Source organism: Macrobrachium rosenbergii, chromosome 19 (assembly GCF_040412425.1).
Source record: "Macrobrachium rosenbergii isolate ZJJX-2024 chromosome 19, ASM4041242v1, whole genome shotgun sequence".
NCBI lineage: Eukaryota > Metazoa > Arthropoda > Malacostraca > Decapoda > Palaemonidae > Macrobrachium > Macrobrachium rosenbergii.
The window spans coordinates 30,786,337-30,799,315 of record NC_089759.1 but is presented as its reverse complement, the minus strand read 5'-3'; the positions used below and the strand labels follow the sequence as shown (position 1 = coordinate 30,799,315).

Genomic DNA, 12,979 nt, shown 5'->3' with positions numbered 1-12,979 from the left:
ACACGCAGGATTTTGTTAGAGAGAAAGGACGAACACAGACTACACTTAATTATATAAGAAGAAGAAGGAGAGAGAGAGAGAGAGAGAGAGAGAGAGAGAGAGAGAGAGAGAGAGAGAGAGAGAGAGAGAGAGAGAGAGACCTGTAGTACATCAAGAGAGACAGACAGACGAGAAACGGGGCACAAGTAGCTCCATCAACAATAGTAAAGAAAAAAATGGATAAGAAACTCACTGATGATACGGAGGGAGTTTGACTTACTAAATTATATAAAGGAAAATATCAAAATCCTTTGAATTCTAAGAAATGACAAACACAAAAATTTCGCAGCATCATTCGGGTAGGAAAACAAAGGCTGACCTTTCTATATACGTTGCGAGACAGCCCCAAATATTCGAGCGCTCTGGGAACAGAGGGAAGACCTATGTTTCGGAATTACGAGGAGGGGGACAGCACCGGTACGCAAAAGCCTTAACTTTTTAATTCACTTTCATGAATGAACGGAAGAACTACTTGGCAAAAAAACTTCACAAAATCTGTAAGCGACAAGTCATAAAAAGTAATTCAAAGGCGGCTGTCACAATGCATTAAAAAGGTGATTATCTTATTTGAACAGTCCTCGGTACAAGCACGTTATTTGGTATGTGAAAGTGGGAAACTCTTGGCAATACTAATCTATGTTCTTGCAATGACGAATCAAATACGCAAATGTAGGTTGAACAAATAGAATCCTTCAAGCAGCAACCGCATATCACAGGTAAAATGCCATAATCAATCATAAATGTTGTTAATATATAATATTACATATAATCGCTTTTGTCGACTGACTTACAAGAAAAATTTTTTATTTAAAATTAAACAATACTGAATGATAGTTCCAAAATCAATCGGCATCGTGAAACTTGTGGTAGTAAATAAACATAATATGTGCTAGTTTGGTTATGCGTGCCAGTCCGCAATAAGAAGGACAGGTAGTCTGAAATTCTTATGAACATGTCTGAAGCAAACGAGCGAACGTGTAAAAACCCGCTTGACAGAAGCGACAGAGATAGGATATTCATCTCCAGCCAGACGAACAATAATATCTGAGCACGTTAGAGCGAAGAAAAGATGAGGCAGATACTAATATTAACATTAGAACATGAATTCTTGGTTCTTCTTTTTGAATCTTTATAGAAAAAATAAAAATTGGAGAACTGCGTGTAACCGCGTCATGAACTGGTAATCTGAAAAAAGCACACATGGAATATCTCTGCTCCATGATTACCCGGAACCCCCAAAATATCGGAAAAAGTAGACTTGGCTTAATGTCGCTCAGGCGTATGAAAAATGACCTATGGTGATTGCTAGCTTTGGAAAATACTATATGCATGTTCATGTACAAAATACAAAAGTAGATATATAAAACTGACCTTGAAAATTAGTGTAAATATTTACGAGAGAGAGAGAGAGAGAGAGAGAGAGAGAGAGAGAGAGAGAGAGAGTCTTGCATTACCTGTACGATACACGTTAAATGTGATGATCACGAAAAACAAAAAAATAATATATTTACAAAATAGCTGAGCTAGTAGAAAGAAAGAGAGCTTGTAAAAGATAGTTAATTAAAGCATTTTGCTCTGCTAAAATCAAGTGTGTGTGTGTGTGAGAGAGAGAGAGAGAGAGAGAGAGAGAGAGAGAGAGAGAGAGAGAGAGAGGCAACTGCATAAACCTGTACGGTTCACGTCAAATGCATTAAACAAACAATATGATTACAAAATGACAGAGCAAACAGAAACATAGCTGGTAAAAGTGATAACTAATAAAGAATTTTGCAATGCTATAACCAGAAGAGAGAGAGAGAGAGAGAGAGAGAGAGAGAGAGAGAGAGAGAGAGAGAGAGAGAGAGAGAGAGAGACAAAGTAATAATCACAAACAGAAACCCAGCACAGGGTAAAATGGCAACACGTCTGAGCGAGTGAAGACAGAGAGTATTAATCACAAAGAAAAGAGAGTAAGAGGAAAGGTGAATTGTTTGGTGGATTATAGCATTCAAGTAGTTGAAAAAAAAACCTTGACACTTAAGTCATTCTCTTTTCCAATATCCCACGTAATTTGTGAAGACGTAACGGGAAACTGATGCAGTTTCATTTAAAAATAAGTTAAAAGCATACGTGAAAGGTGACAGAGGTGCTAATTTCACAGTGTTGAATAATACACGTTTAAAAATAATAAATAAATCATTATGATTCGATCAAAGCTAGTCTTCCAGGGTTGTCAAAACTGCAGAGTCCGGAAACATAATCAAGTTCTTGCCAGCTAATATGAAAATACTAGCTTATTTCGTTTGACGTTGTGGCACTCGCTACCTGTACACTCCATTTGACACGGAAAGTTTTATAATTGATTCTAAATTACATTCGTCGACGGTTCATGTCATCCTTCAAAACTTTCCATACTGGGAATGTTTCAAATTAATTTTTTTTTTTTCAAGATTCACGATATCACTCCAGACTTTTTTTTCACACTGTAAAAGTTTGAAAAATTCATCTGCACATAAAACTTTTAAAAAATACATCGAAGTTCGATTTTTCAACAATCCGCGTCGTCTTGTCAGAAAATTTACACTGAGGCAAGTTTAACAAATGATTATTTCAAGTTCTGTTCCTAAATAATTCACGGTATCTTTCCAGACCTTACGCTAGGAAAGTTTAGAAAATAATTCAGTTCAACTCTCCAATGTCACACAATTCTCCACGACTTTTACACTAAAAAAGTGTATTCTTCAGAAGTTCACACAGCCAAATCCACGGATTAATGGAGAGATAATTAATTTGCACGAGGAGACCGAAAGTTACAACAACCGTTCACAGGAACACCCGATCCCAATGTGAGAGGACTTCGGCGTCCACCGTTTCTACTGTTGCGTTATCACTAGTTGATCACCTACTCTAAGTTGCCAGCGATTGTATTTGCTTCAACGAATAATAACAATACATCACCATGCGCGCGCGCGCGCATACACACACGCACAAACACACACATGCACATTATAATATATAATATATATATAGAGATAGATAGCTAGATAGATAGATAGATAGATATATTTACATGTGTGTGCATGAGTGCTTGTAAAGCAAATACTCCTGTAAATAAAGAACAGGAATAAATGCACAATATTATATTTTACCTAGTTTGTAGGTTTATCCAAGAAATTTAGTTTGTAGGTTTATCCAAGAAATTATCTTGGAAATAGAATATATATGTATATATATATATATATATAATGTATATATATATGTATATATATGTATATATACAGTATACACAGATTTTTATATATATACATATATATTAAAATATTACAAAATTTTCTGGAAAATGATTAAAGAAATAAGAAAGCCGACACAATACGACACAAGGCAAAAGGTCTTTACAGCAAGTAAAAATTGTAAGAAATCGGATAATCTGAAGATGACAACATTTCCAGATTGAAAAATAAAAATAATAAATATTAGTGGCAATTTAAAAAACAGCAAAACAATCTTGAACACTATATAAGGCGAAACCAATGATAAAAATTACGTAACTAATGTTGAACTGCTGTACAAATATTATATATATATATATATATATATATATATATATATATATATATATATATATATATATATATATATATATATATATATATGACCAGAGAGGGTATTGAGAGGGTGCATGGTGGCTGGGGAGTTGCAGAGAGAAATGACGAGGGAGAGAGAATTGTGGACTGCGCAGTGTTATTTGTTTTGGCTATTGTCAACACCCGGTTTGAAAAGAAAGAAAACCAGTACATCACATACAAGAGTGGAGCAAGGAAAGTCAAACTGACTTCTCTTGATCACATCTGAGAGAGGTGAGAAATTTTAAATTCTAAACGGAGAATGTGTGGCAGCACAGCACAGGGTGGTGGTAATGGACTTGGAAGTAAAGAACAGTAAAAGGTAGGGCCTGCACGTGTCCCATCAACAATCAAGTGGTGGAAGCTGACACAAGAGGAGAAAGCGAGGCAGGAATTTAAGGAGAGAGCATTGAGGGAAGTTAGATTGCTAGAGGGAGTGCAAGAATGGTGGAATCACAACTGATAAAAGAGAGTGGGTGGAGAGGTGGTGGGAAAGACATCTGGAAAGAAACATCCTGACGACAAGGAAACCTGGTGGTGAAATGATGGAGTGAAGGATGTGGTGAAAGCCAAAAAAGATGCAAAAAAGATCTGGGAAAAGTATGGACAGCAAGAGGGTAAGGAGAGGTACCAAAGACATGAGAAACAAGTAAAGAAGGCAGTTGCACAAGAAAAGGCAAGAGCATTAGATGACATGTACGAAGAGCTGGCAACACCTGAGGGGGAGAGAAAAATTCACAGAATTGCAAAGTCGAGGGACAAGAACACCAAAGACTACTCCCATATAAAACAGGTTAAGGATGGGATTGGAGTGATTTTATGCAACGAGGATCAGATAACGAAGAGGTGGAAAGAATATTATGAACACCTGTTAAATGAAGAAAATCAAGGAAAATTCTTTGAAGATGGATTCCAGAACCTTGGTATGACACATACTATGAGCAGGAAGGGAGTAAAGAAGGCACTAAAGAAGATGAAAAATGGTACAGCAATAGACCGGATGGAATTCCCGCAGAGGTGTGGAAGAGCCTGGGAGGAGAAGGAATAGACATGGTGTGGGCCTAGAAAAGAAAAGATACAGTCACGAGAAGATACCAAAAGAATGGAGAGAAAGCTCTATTGTGCCTATCTATCAAGAGAAGGGTGACATCCAGGATTGTGCAAACTACAGAGGAATAATGATAACGCCTCACACCACGAAAATCTGGGAAAGAATAATAGATCAAAGAATTAGAGAAGAAACATTTGTAGGTGAAGAGCAGTTTGGTTTCATGCCAGGAAGAGGAACGACAGATGCAGTGTTTGCCCTCCGACAGATGATGGAAAAACACCGGAAAAAGCAGAAAGGACTGCACATAGTATTTATAGATCTGGAAAAGGCATACGATAGAGTACCACGCCAAGAGGTTTGGAGGTGCATGCGAGTAAAGGTAACGTCGGAGAAGTATGTGAGGTTGGTCTAAGATATGTATGAAGGAGCAAAAACGCAGGTTAGAATCAGTGTTGGGCTAACTGACTGGATAACAGTAAGAATTGGTTTACATCAGGGATCTGCTGTAAGTCCATATCTTTTTGGCCTAATAATGGATTTGTTATCTCATGTTGTTGATGATGACATCGTGTTATGCAGCACCAACAGAGGGGTAGTAGAGTCAAAACTAGAGCAATGGAGGAAGGTACTGGAAGACAGAGGTTTAAAGATGAGTAGGAACAAGACTGAATACCTAAATTTTAATGAAGATCAAGGCTCTGAGATTAGTGCGGTTGAACAGAGTAGGAAAATGCAAGTATCTTGGTTCAACAGTGGCTGACGATGGAAATTTAAATGTAGAAATAACACACACAGTGGAGGTTGAATGGAAAAATTGGAGAAAGGTTGTCAGGCGTCTTGTGCGACCGCAGAATCAATATAAAGGCTAAAGGAAGAGTGTAAAAGGCAGCAGTGAGACCAGCTTTGATGCATGGAGCAGAAACATGGCCGGTAAAGAGAATGCAAGAGAAGAAATTGGATGAAAAATTTGCTCAGGTGGATGTGTGGAGTAACAAAAATGGACAGGATCAAAAATGAAAGAATAAGAGGAACTGCTAAAGTCGCAGAACTACCAAAGAAGGCCCAGGAAAGAAGAGTGCAGTGGTATGGCCATGTGATGAGAAGGGATGAGACATATGTAGGGAGGAGAGTGATGCAGATAGAGGTGCCTGGTGGGAGAGGAAGAGGAAGACCAAAGCGAAGGTGGATGGATGTAGTTAGAGAAGATTTGAGAGAGAAACAAGTGTCAGAGGACGATGTGTTGTTCGTATATATATATATATATATATATATATATATATATATATATATAACATCAGGAATGAAAATCACTCAACTAGAAAAGTAGTACTGAGATATGGGGTAACAAAAAGGACACCTTGGATGAGACCTGGAATACAGCAAAGAACAGACAAAAGCAAAAGTGACACGAGGTCAAATTTCAGGGAGGAGATAATGAAAGCTAAGTAGAACGTGCTAAATACTAAAGCCTGAATAGCGAAGTTAAATTAAGATCACGAAAAACAAAGATAAAAGGGAATTTTTGGACGAACAAACTGATGATGCTGACAAGGCCATGTATTCAAGGAGGGGTACTGACGGTTTGGTAGCCAACAGAATTATTAATGAAAAATATCATGAGTGGAAATAAAAAATGAAAATACCTGTCTTAAAGAGGGACTGGTCAATAATTTGTGGGTTAGTACTTGTGAACATAATAAAGTAATTTTATCATTATATTTCGAATCGCATGACAGAACCCATGCATTTTTAACGCAAGTGTGAGAATTGTTTGCCTCCTACCGGAGTTAACTATAAATTTATTCATCCATGCATAACGTTATTATAGCCATCTATATCAGATCATAAAATGTTACCTTCACATGTTAAAAATACTGCCTTCTAATGTTACCCCGACCATTCCCTATTACACAATCCATATTATACAATCCAGAATACATCACATGACTAGAGTAGGGGTCTCTAATACCTTATTATCTCTCTTACTCTGACATCAGGTTCGGAAGCCTTACAATCATTATCCCTTTTTCTTCGTAGAAAGAAGAAACGACTTGACGCAAGAATGACTTAGGTAGAAAATCATACACAACAATGGGGGAGCCCAGGTCACATAATTTAAAGAATACTTAAGTTTTAATTTGACATTATTATTTACAAGAAAACAACCTCCATGATGTCTTTTGAATGGTTTCGCCCCAGTGGGGTAAGGATTACTTCAGGTGGTCCTCCCTTTTCAAATAGTATATTATGACTGTATACCTCCTCGTGGTGGCCTATTAGGTAGGCGCGGAGAGCATTTCTTCCAGGTCATGGGCTCCAAGCTGGCACAAGAAAATATATATATATAAAAAAATAATTTCTTCTCTGTATTTTCAAAAAACTACAGCGGAAACTAAAATTATAAGGAAATCGAGTAGTACTGATCATCACTTCGCTTATTCTCTTCTCTCTTCTTTTTTCAGACTTGACCTACAGAAGCTGACTGATATCCTGGTACATAATTCACCGCTGCGGTCATGAGATCATCTCGATTTGAAGGAAATACGCCCATTACCGTTCCTTTTCCAGCCCGTGGAACACGCTCTAGGTGCCTCGGTTGGGAGCTAAAAGTGCTGCCACTGCAATAGTCAGTGTTCGTGACACACATTCACCAAGTAGTCCAAAAGTGGAAATGCGTCATCCTGAGACTTCAACAGAGTAAGACCACACTCCAGAGGAAGTATTTACTCAGGGAGTTTTGTCTGGAAATACTATAGGCTGCTCTCGTATCGTGTTATCAATATAATCTTAAAAATACACTGCCTCGATACTGAACATTATGAAACAACGTTGCAATGAGCTACAGCAATCTGTTATTTTCAGTGCAGCGCAACAAAATAAAATTTACGAAAAATTTCGTAGGCTTTATCGCTCCGCTTTCCTAAAATGCCGAAAATCCAGCATTCGTACCAATTTCATAAACCATCTCCTACTCTCTCTCTCTCTCTCTCTCTCTCTCTCTCTCTCTCTCTCTCTCTCTCTCTCTCTCTCTCTCTCTCTCAAATGCGCCCTACTCTGCCAAACAATATATCAGGATAAAATTGGACTTTTGCCGAAGACATATTGACCTGTGCACTATGCACGAGAGCTTCATCTTTAAGACGAAATTCTCTCTCTCTCTCTCTCTCTCTCTCTCTCTCTCTCTCTCTCTCTCTCTCTCTCTCTCTCTCTCTCTCTCAGCAACACACCAAGGTTTTGGCAAGATGATGATTATAACCCGTGGCAAAACCCAGCAAGCTAAAATTCGAGGGCAGACTTTTTTCTAATTTTTACGACATCAGCAACGTCCGGATGTAAGAGCTCTTCACCTCCGGTGATGACATCTTGAAAAATGAGATAACAGGACTGAAAAAAAAAAATTCCGAAGCTTTTAAATGAAAGGGAAGGACTGGCGAACACTTAGGGAATGAAGCCTAATACTAAGAAAAGGTTTGTGCAACCGTTCCTCAGAGCAACATCCAAGGAAGTATGTATAAAGCATAAGAAAGGATTTTTAATAGAATATGGCCACAAAGGCGTATATGAAACCATGAAGCTAGAAAACACTTTCGCTAAGATCAAAAATGAACATTAAAGGCCAGCCATTGCACAGTGGAGTTTAATAACAACAGGCCATTCCACTACGTTTATTCCAGTTTCCTTAAATCAACCAGGCTTATAAATGGAGAGTAATGAAACTATACATCTCACTACAAAAACTAAATCAGACCTACGCAAAGCACCATGAAATAAAATAGAAGGACAAACAATTATAAAGGAAAATGACAACAAATACTACCGTTGGGAAATATTAAAAAATATATGGTTCATCTGATGTAGTGAGATTTTCCCACTGCAAAATGCATTTCTGTATCACAAATTTCATGATTAGTTTACTTCGGCCCGCGTCAGTATATATGAAGATTAATTAATATTAATGAGAGAGTATTTATAAATATGACACTGCGAAAAAATTCAAGTCAAGTATGAAGTCCATTCGGTAACTAAGACCTTGAAAGTGAAATTCACTTCGAAATCCGACAAAACTCTGCGAGGCTCAAAAACAATGAGACCCACTGTACTGTACAAGGGCGCTAAGTATCATCGCATGTAGAAGATAATGCTTATCTGAATTACATGAACAAAGCAAAGTTCTGCTTTGTTCTGCACTTTGTCACATGACGAATAGTCCTATGCACATTAAAAACATTTTAAATTAGAAAAATACATTTATTTTTATTTTTACTATGTGAGCTCAAGTCATGAAGACCATTAACTTCCTAACGAAGCTTCAAAAAACACAAGCCCCTCACGTAAATGAGGAGAAAAATATCGCGATAAGGTAAGAGACAGATGCAGATCATCGAAAGCAAACCAATCAACAACAAATGACTATCTTTAGACAACAAAACTCAATCTGAAATCATCTGTTTTTTCCACTGCGTAACAACGCTAGATTGCGAGTAATAGCTCTCAGTTTTGACTTACCTTCGTCCTGCCCTGGGATCAGTCCCTATCATCACTGACCCCTGTGTACAATAATAAGAAAAAGAAAAGTAAACTGTTCTGAGTTTCTCGATGGTACGTAACGTCGTTAGGCTCAGGACGTGCCGTCTCAACTCTCTTTTATTATCATCCATTTTGACAGTATGAGCACATTAATGTACTGTACATATATGCAGTGGTTTGGAAACTTCACATATGCACCTGAAAAATAGTGATGCTTCAGCCTTCATAACACAGCTTAGCGTGACACCGCGTCATTTCAAGCTGTAACGCTGCAAAGCAAATAGCACGCACTAATTCCATATTCTAGGCGTAAAACGGCACTGGCAAAAGCTGTCTATTACAGCATATTTTATATGAGATGGCTGAACAGGTTATATCTTTCAATCATGGTCCAAATGTACATTATCAGTATTACGAAAAAGGAAAGTCCCACTTCCTTCAATTTTGTCTACAAGTGGTTGCAAACGTCCAAACAAGTCATATCTCTGTCTACGCAGTTTAGCAAACACAATTTTCTAGCGGTATTAAATAATGTTTGAAGTGATGAAGAGAAATCCTGAAGTTGAAAGCAACGCCCAGTATTTTCAAACATTCAAATCCTTATAGCATCCGTCATTTTACTACATAAGAATCCCTCATTTCTAAGTACTGCCAACCATTTAGAACCAGCCATTTAACACCCAGTATTTTGTAAAATATTTAGAATTATCTAACCGCCAGTTCTCTCAATAGACAAAGTTTTGCTGAATTCTGATTTACTCTTCAAGTGACTAGCCACTTGCAGGTGCGTTCCATGCCTGGCTAGCCACTTGCAGGTGCGTTCCATGCCTGTACTAAAGCTAGCAACCACTTTATTTTGAATTAACGCCGATTTGCAAAGGGGACTGTATAATCTACACACTGGTTTTGTAAGGTCTGAGTCATGCTGCTGGTTAGACTAAGGGTCCAAGAACACTTTCCTGTGGAACATTAAACATGATAAGTCTAGACTCACTAAAAATACCAACTCGGAGTGTTTGGCATAGGAGCAAGTTTAAGTGGTAGGCACACTCAGACATGTGTGGTCCCCTTTCCAGGATCAGGCCTTCTTGGGAGGAATTTCCCTCACAATATTTTTTCATAAAAAAGACTGCGTCAAATTGGTACTTGAATTTAGCAAGATTCTTACAATAAGCTTTCACTCTTGACTGACAAATAATCGTTAGTGGCCGGTATCTGGTAATTATTAATCTTTTTCAGGAATCAAAAAGACTTCTTTTGTCGTTTTTTTAAATATGTATAATACCTCAAGAAACTATACAAGAGAGGTCGTTTCGTCTCCTGCGGTTGTCAGAATGTGATTGTTCTTTGCATGACATTATTATTATCATAATCTCTTATGAATCAGCCTCCAGAAAAGGTGCAATTGGCATCCATAGTTGCCGGCCATTAAAAAAAAAATGGTTTAACATTTTTTGGGGCAAACCACTACATAAAATCCTTCCGTCTACATAAAGCAGCTAAAATTTACCATAATTAAGGACTTTTGCACTAATAAAAGACTTGAATCTACAATCACGCAAAAATAAAACGAACTTAAAATTAACTTCAGAAAAAGGGATTGTTAAAATCAAACAAAAAAGGCCGCATTGTGTGGACACATCACCTCACTTTTTTTTTTTTTTTTTTTTAGAGTGTACTTAACAGATGACTGCATCAGTCTTACATTTTATCTCAGCATTTCTCTCAATCATTCCCGTTGTATATGCCTAACGCTCATTATCAAAATCCGTAAGTTCTTCCGTGCACAAAAAAAAAAAGTCCAGAATTTTTCCGTTTACACAGGAAGTGTTATCCAGTGCGTATTCCACATTTCTGGAAACGAGGTCTAGCCCCTGTCTACTGGTCTGGAGTGCCAGTGACTATCTTGGGACACAAAGCCAATTTCTGGCAAAAAAAAAAACTTGTCAATTTTATGCGATTCTAACAGGATTCCATTTCTAACTCTTCGTCTGTCTTCAGTCTAGTTTCACCAAAAGAAAAAAACGAGAGCAAAAGTGTGAGACACTGCCGAAAACGCAACGAAAATACATATGCTGATGACCTGAAAGCAAAATAAATGTTAATCTGGAGAACTTACTGATTTGTATGCAGTCATAACAAACGTCCCCATGCACTGAAAGCATTATAAAGTCGTCAGTGTCTTTCTGTATGAAAACGAGAGCATCCCAAAGGTTATTTTTTAAAGACTTTAAATTTTTCAACACCCACGCTTCATGCAATACCTCCTAATATTTTTCAAAGAATACGATAAAACAAAAAAGAAAGAACAGCAACAAACTACCATCCGACTGCCATCATGGGAAACTCATATAGACAGACAGCAACAAGAATAACGCCTCCAGACGAGATCATTGACCCTGCCTAAAGTGAAAGAGATGCTTACGTGACGAAAAGCATCGTTCCAGAGTTCCCAGAGACCGCTGACCAAAGGCAGAAAACTGGGGCGCCGAATAAAAGAAGAATTAGAGGTCGAGATGATGTTTCAAAGACGACACCAAAGGGCACAGGGAGAGAGAGAGAGAGAGAGAGAGAGAGGAAAAGAGAGTGTGGAAAATACACGAAAAGGTCAGACACGCAGGAGGTAGGAAAATCTTTTTTTTACCTACAGAACAGAGAGTAGAGTAGAACGTAACGATATTTTAGCAACGTGATGTCAGATCTTTAAAGAAACTAACAGTTGTGTTAATAAATGCTATATATATATATATATATATATATATATATATATATATATATATATATATATATATATATATATATATATATATATATATATATATATATGACACACACACACATGCACACATTTATACATATACGTATATACACCTCTTTGTATATATATTGTGCGTGGGTGTGGGTGTGGGTGTGCACAGTATTTTTTCCTACTATATTCCTTGAAGGAGACGGCGCCAGAAGGGTGCATCCTTCCGGTTTCCCGGCATCTTTTAAGGATGAGGATGCTAGTCCCACAAATATATTCTTGACCTCAGTCTACGATTTAAAGCTGGGTGGACTGGTGGATGAGCCGAGACCAATCTGTAACTGTGTATGTATATATCTATATATCTCTCTATGTATCTCTCCATCTATCTATCTATATATATATATATATATATATATATATATATATATATATATATATATATACATATATATATATATATATATATAAATACATATATACATATATAGATGCACACACACACACACACACATACACATATACATATATATATATATATATATATATATATATATATATATATATATATATATATATATATATATATATATATATGTATATACAATATATATATATATTATATATTCAAAATTATTATGCCATAAACATTATTTAAAAATCGACTTCACTCTATTTGGGAATAACTTACACCCACGGGGAATTATTCATAAGCGCATCTACCCTGGCCAGGTTCGAACCTGGTTCAAATCCTGGCTTGGGCAGATGCTCTTATCAATTACAATTCCACTTGGGTGGGTATATGCTATTTCCGAGGTATACAGAATCTGGTGTTAAATCATATTTCTGGATTAATACTTTTGTGTGTGTGTATATGTATATGTATGTATATATATATATATATATATATATATATAATATACATATATATATATATACATACATATATATATATATGTGTGTGTGTGTGAGTGTGTGTGTGTGTATGATTACTGTGAGATTGAAAGCACGGGA

At 36.9% G+C, this 12,979-nt stretch overlaps 1 protein-coding gene across 10 annotated transcripts in view; it reads right to left on the bottom strand.

The window, feature by feature from the left end:
- The window catches only part of milt (trafficking kinesin-binding protein milt), a 349,817-nt gene that overhangs the window by 278,805 nt on the left and 58,033 nt on the right, over positions 1-12,979 (bottom strand). The window contains exon 1 of one of the 10 annotated variants that reach the window (XM_067121437.1): positions 2,839-2,863. The exons of 8 other annotated variants lie outside the window; for them this stretch is intronic. The gene's annotated coding sequence lies outside the window, so the exon portion shown is untranslated. Of the gene's footprint in view, positions 1-2,832; positions 2,864-12,979 lie in introns of those variants that run through there. One more of the 10 variants, XM_067121438.1, reaches the window with a different exon arrangement.